Raw genomic sequence first — 6744 nt, 5'->3', positions numbered from 1 at the left:
TCCACTGGGCCATGCTGCAGTGTTCCTGTACCAGGTTCTGGACCAAGTCCAGATCAGTGTTGCCAAAAGTCTTCCTGAAACTCGAGATTCACCCACTGATTGGGATCTGCAATAAGCCTGCACCATTGCAGGTCACATGCATTACATAACACCTGGTGAATGGTATTTGTCACATAATGGGAGTTAGGAAACTGAAGCCTGGCCTCTCCGCTGAACAAACTCCTTATTTCAGAGCAATACATTCCTTTCCTAGTATACCACACCCCAGGGTCTCGAAATAATACAGGACTGAGAGACCTCCTTTGCCATTTTTATCTCTTTTTTTCAGGGTATATGTTAAGCACTTACTATTGTCAAACACTCTTCTAAGTCCTGGAACAAGTTAATTAGGTCTGACACAATCCCTGTCCCGCATGGGGCTCACAGCCTAAGAAGGAGGGAAAACAGGTATTTAATCCCCAATTTACAGTTGAGGAACCTGAGGTACAGAGAGTTTAAGTGACTTGGTTAGGATCACACAGCAGGTAAATGGCAGAGCTAGGATTAGAACCCAGGTCCTCTGACCCCCAGGCCTGTGCTCTCTCCACTAAGACACATTGCTTTGGGTCCTCAATTGCACTATGGATGGCCAGCCTGAATAACTGGTCTCTAGCCTCCTCTGTGAGAGACTTTTTGGACTTCTGGATAAGTGTCACTGGATTAATATGGACACTGTTGGCCACCTAAATCTGTCACACAGGCTTGCCATCTCCTGAATTCATGGCAATCAATCAATCAGTCAATCAATGGTCTTTATTGAGCATTTTCTATGTGCAGAGCATTGTACTAAGTGCTTGGGAGAGTAAAATACAGTAATGCCTCACACATAGAATTACAAATACCATAATTATTATTATTATTAGAATCAGTGGACACGTTCCCTGCCCATAACGAACTTACAGTCTAGAGGTAATAAAACCAACTGCTTTCTTCAAGTCAAATGGTGACTCCTTTTCTCTCCTTTCTGGTTGATCTTGTAAACAGAACCAATTTTCCTTCCAAATTAGCAAAAATCCTTCAAAACCACTGTATTCCTTTCTGGCTTGTTCCTCTTCCACTTAATAATAATGATGGTATTTGTTAAGTACTTAACTATGCATCATGCACTGTTCTAAACAGTGGAAAGTACCACAATGAAGAAAGGGGTACCACATCGGTCCATGGTACACTTTCTAATAGTATAGAGTTGGTAGACATGATTTCTGCCCTCATGGAGTTGACAGTCTAGTTGAGAAGACAGGCATTAAAATAAATTATGGATAGGGGAAGGAGCAAAGTGTAAGGATAAGCACATAAGCACCGTGGGTTGGAGGTGGGGTGAATAACAAAGCGTTTAAGGGGTCCAGACCTGAGGGTTCAGGTGATGTAGAAAGGAGAGGGAATTGAGAGGTTAGTCAGGGAAGCCTTCTTGAAGGACATATGATCTCAGAAGGGCTTTGAAGATGGGGAGAGTGGTGGTCTGTTAGATACGAAGGAGGGTAGAGTTCCAAGCCTGAGGGAGGAAGTGGCTAAGGGATCGGTGGTGACAAGATCCAGGTACGGTGAGTAGATTGGTGTTCAAGGAGCCAAGTGTGCAGGCTGGGTTGCTGTGGGAGGGGAGTGAGGTTAGGGAGGAAGGGGGTAGTTATTGAGTGTATTAATTACTGTGCTGTGTTTGATCCCTGCTCCTCTCAAAGTATGAAGCCAGGAGACTGTAAACTCGGTGTGGGTGGGGATTTTCTCTCTATTGCTGAACTGTACTTTCCAAGCACTTAGTACAGTGCTCTGCACTCAGTAAGCACCCAATAAATATGATTGAATGAATGAATGAGAGCAGAGAAGCTGTGAGTCTCAGCCATTTTACTTTTGGGGAGTGCTTGAACAATCTCCCGCAACACCTCAGGGGAAGGTTTAGCTGTGAGCTCAGTGTGGGCAACCAACACTGTTGTATTGTACCCTTCCAAGTGCTTAATACAGTGCTCAGTAAATATGACTGATTGATTCATTCATTCATGTTACTCCAGTCAAGACAGATTGCTTTTGTACCTGTTAAATGTCTTTTTACTCAAGCTCCTTTAGGGCAGGAACTGAGTCTTTTCTGGTTTCTTTTTTTTTAAAAATGATATTATAGTTTTTATTATTGCTACTAATACTACTAATAGTATTTGTTACGTGCTTACGGGAGAAGCAGCATGGCTTAGTGGAAAGAGCATGACCTTGGGAGTCAGAGGACGTGGGTTCTAATTCCGGCTCTGCAAATTATCTGTTGTGTGACTTTGAGCAAGCCGCTTAACTTCTCTTTGCCTGTTACCTCATCTTTAAAATGGGGATTAATACTGTGAGCCCTATGTGGGACTACCTGATTACCTTGTATCTACCCCAGTGCTTAGAACAGTACTTGTCACAGAGTAAGTGCTTAACAAATACTGTAATAATAATAATATGCCCGGCACTGTACTAAGCACTAGGCTAGATACAAAGTAATCAGGGTAGATGGTCCATGTCCCGCATGGGGCTCATAGTCTTAATCCTCATTTTAAAGATGAAGTAACTGAGGTACAGAGAAGTTGAGTGCCTTGCCCAAGGTCATGCAGCAGACAAGTGGCAGAGCTGGGATCAGAACCTAATCCTGCCTCCACCACTTGTCTGCTACTTCTCTTCCCTCAGCTTCCTCATCTGTAAAATGGGGATTAAGACTGTGATTCCCAAGCAGCACAGAGGCTGTGTCAAACCCAATTTCCGTGTATTCACCCCAGCGCTTAGTACAGTGCCTGGAACATAGTAAGCACTTAACAAATACCACACTTATTGTTATTATTATTACTATTATTATCTGCATAGTGTGGCCTGCTTGTATTGAGATTCTGCTGCTGCTTCAACTGCTACTCAGAATGGGGATTAAGACTGTGAGCCCCACATGGGACAACCTGATTGTCACGGCATGTAGTAAGCACTTAACCAATACCATTATTACTATTATTACTCTGTGGGTGCAGGTATCACATCTACCAACTCCACTGTATTGTGCCCTCTTAAGCTCTTAGTTCCCCTCTCATTATTGTATCCAGAGAGTTGCCAGTCTCAGCTATAGGATGGAGAGTCAAGCAGAGGCATACCCATTCCATTCCTAGCTTGGGAAGTGGCTAGCAATGGAAGACAATCTGCTACAAGTCAAAATGCCCCTGTACTGGGCAGCAGAAGCATGGGAGAGACTCCACAGCCATCACTGAACCTCTCTTGGCAAGTCACTTAACTTCTCTGTGCCTCAGTTACTCATCTATAAAATAGGAATTTAGACTGCAAGCCCCGTGTGAGACAGGGACTATGTCCAACCTGATTAGCTTGTGTCCATTCCAGCACTTAGTACAGCTTCTGGCACATAGTAAGCACCTAACAAATGCCATAAAAAAGAAGATGAAGGTCCTTGTTCAGATCTGTACCCTGTGAATGAATCTGTGGAGTGTGGACATTTCTGCATCAATAAAATGGGGATAAGGTAGGTACCTTTCCCTACCTTGTAGAATGACAGTCCTGGATGGGGCAGCGGTTCTGACTGGCCAGATCATCTTATATCTTCCCCAGTGCTTAGCATGATATTTGCCTTCAAATAAGCCCTTCCTAAACACCATACATAATTAACCTTGGGGAGTCCAAGCTAAGAGTCTCGGCATTTTGGTTCTCCCTCACAAGTGAATTTGGCTTTGTGATAGCCTAGATCCCCAGCAATACTCCGCACACCCTAATCAATCAATCAGTCAATTGTATTTATTGAGCATTTACCGTGTGCAGAGCACCATACGAAACACTTGGAGGAGTACAATATACGAGTGTTGGTGGATACGTTCCCCACCCACAAGGAGCTTTCAGTCTGGAGGAGGAGACAGACATTAATAGAAATAAATAAATTATAGATATGTACATAAGCGCTGTGGGGCTGAGGAAGGGGGTGAATAAAGGTACAAATCCCAGTACAAGGAACCAATTTGAGTCCCAGACAACTTTGTCCTGGAGATACCTGCCCTCTGACTGAGCCAATGGTTGAGGAAGGGGTCACCCTTGGGGACCAGGGTCCATTCTCTTACTGAAGGCACAAGAGGCCTTCCCTAAGTCCTCCTTTCCTCTTCTCCCACCCCCTTCTGCGTCACCCTGACTTGCTCCCTTTAGTCTATGCCCCCTCGCAACCCCACGTCATTTATGTCCACATCTGTAATGTATTGATTTATATTAATATCTCTCTCCCTTTCTAGGCTGTAAGCTCGTTGTGGGCAGGGAATGTTTCTGCTCACCGTTATAGCGTACTCTCTTAAACACTTAGTACAGTGCTCTGCACACAGAAGGCACTCAATAAATACAGTTGAATGAATGATAGAATGAAGAGACAGAGGGACTCCCCTTCCACCTGAGCACTTGGTGGGGTTGGGCTGACCTGGCCTGTCCAGGGCCCTGGGTAGAGGTGGGAGCTGGGTGTGTGCGAAGCAGAACTAATAGGTTCTTCCATGTGTAAACATTCATTCATTCATATTTACTGAACACTTACTGTGTGCAGAGCACTGTATTAAGTGCTTGGAAAGTACAATTCAGCAACAAAAAGGGACAATCCCTGCCCACTACAGGTTCAACACTCTCTCTCTCTCTCTCTCTCTCTCTCTCTCTCTCTCTCTTGTTTATTTCAAAGACCCATGTGGCTTCTCGGCTTCTTCAGTTGGGGAGTTTCCCATGTCCTTGCAGTTATCTGGGTCAGCAGAGCTGACTATGGCCCCTTCTGGGTGTTTCCAGATGTCGATCTGGTGGGGCCTCAGTGCCTGACATCTCTGAGTGACTCTATTGTATGCCACCTGTGACAGAGGCTTTCTGCCCAAGTTACTGAACTTCAGTCAGAGGAGGCCTCAGGTAGGCTGAGTTTGGTGTCCACCACTTGGAACAAAAAGACCCTCTCAAAGTGGTTCTTGCCCCCGCACCAACCTCGATGCCTGATTGTTCTGTCCCCAGTGAGGATGGTGCGACAACCGCCGGCATGTTCTGTTCGCAGAACTCCGGCTTTCCAACGAGGCCCCTTAAAGTGATCTAATCCCACAATGAGCCTCAGTGATAATTTAATTACTGTTCCCAGTCAGCTGCTCTTTCAGATAAACACAGGCAAACTCGGAGAGAGCTCCTGACATTTTATTATCTATGGCTCCTGGAGGCTAATGGAGGTTGGGAAAGTTTGCTTGGTGTTAAATATGTAAACCCGACACCCTTCTGGTTTTTACATCAGAAAAACAGTGAGAAGTCTGTAGGAAAGAGTAGTAGTAGTAACAGCAGTGATGATGGTGATAGTGGCGATAATAATCATAATGAATAATAATATTTAAGTGCTTAACTGTGCGTGGAGCATTTAATTGTGGTATTTGTTAAGGGCTTACTAAGTGCCAAACACTATTCTAAGCTCTGGGGTAGACACAAAGTACTCAAATTGGACCTAGTCCCTGTCCCACATGCGGCTTACAGTCTTAATCTCCATTTTACAGATGAGGTAACTGAGGCACAGAGAAGTGAAGTGATTGGCCCAAGGCCCCCAGCAGACATGTGGCAGGGCCAGGATTAGAACCCACATCGTCCGACTCCTAGGCCCATGTTCTTTCCACTAGACCTCGCTGCTTCTAGTAGTAGTAATAGTAATGATATTTATTGAGCACCCCTGGGTGAAATGCACAAACAGAAACACAAAATACATTCCTACCCTCAAGGAACTTGCATTGCAGAAGGGGAGATAGTACCAAAACACTTTAAAGGTGGGTGGGTGAATTAGGGCAGTAAAGAATGCATAAGTGCTGCAGAGCACATCCCTAGGTGTTCAAAGACATACACCTGAGTGGGCCTCGCCATTGCTGCAGGGGAAAGTGAAGGACTTCCGTCTTCATTCAGGAATGGAAGACTGCCGGGAATCAACCACAGGAGACGGAGAGGCTTAGCAAGCCCCTGTTAGGGAAGAACTGAGTTGGATAAGTATGGAAACAACACAAGGCAAACTACCAACACAACAGTCAGTCCGTCAATGGGATTTATATGCATTTTTATATTTATATATATATATATATTATTACATTTATATTTATTTATGCTTACTATAATAATAATAATTGTGGTATTTAAGCACTTACTGTGTGTCAGTCACTGTACTAAGCACTGGGGTGGATACAGTCCCTGTCCCACATGGGGCTCTCAGTCTCAATTCCCATTTTACAGATGAGGTAACTAGGGCCCAGAGAAGTGAAGTAATAATGATGGTATTTGTTAAGCCCTTACTGTGTTCAAAGCACTGTTCTAAGCGCTGGGTGACTTGCCCAAGGTCACACAACAGGCAAGTGATGGAGTGGGAACTAGAACCTACAATGTTCTGATGCCCAGGCCCGTGCTTTTCCACTGTGCCAGGCTGTTCCGTGGGTGGGGGGGCATCTGACTCCCCTCTGTCTGTTCAGCCCAAGCGCACACCCATGTGACAGTATCATCTGCAGGCAGGAAGGTCAGCTCTTTCCCTCACACACTCTCTCTGTGTATATACAGGAAATACCAGAAGCACTGCACTAGCCCTGCGTTTACTGGGGGCTGTCAAACACTCAGAGCTCAATGAGGTTAAGGAAGATTACTGCCAAGGCAAAGATGTCAGAGGCAATAACGAGACTGAGGGTAGACTGGAGTGCTGGCTTGGGTCATCCATTAGTGGAACGCTGGATTATCGACTAG

Source organism: Tachyglossus aculeatus, chromosome X1 (assembly GCF_015852505.1).
Source record: "Tachyglossus aculeatus isolate mTacAcu1 chromosome X1, mTacAcu1.pri, whole genome shotgun sequence".
Taxonomy (NCBI): domain Eukaryota; kingdom Metazoa; phylum Chordata; class Mammalia; order Monotremata; family Tachyglossidae; genus Tachyglossus; species Tachyglossus aculeatus.
The sequence above is the reverse complement of the archived record's forward strand: the minus strand, read 5'-3'. Positions refer to the sequence as shown.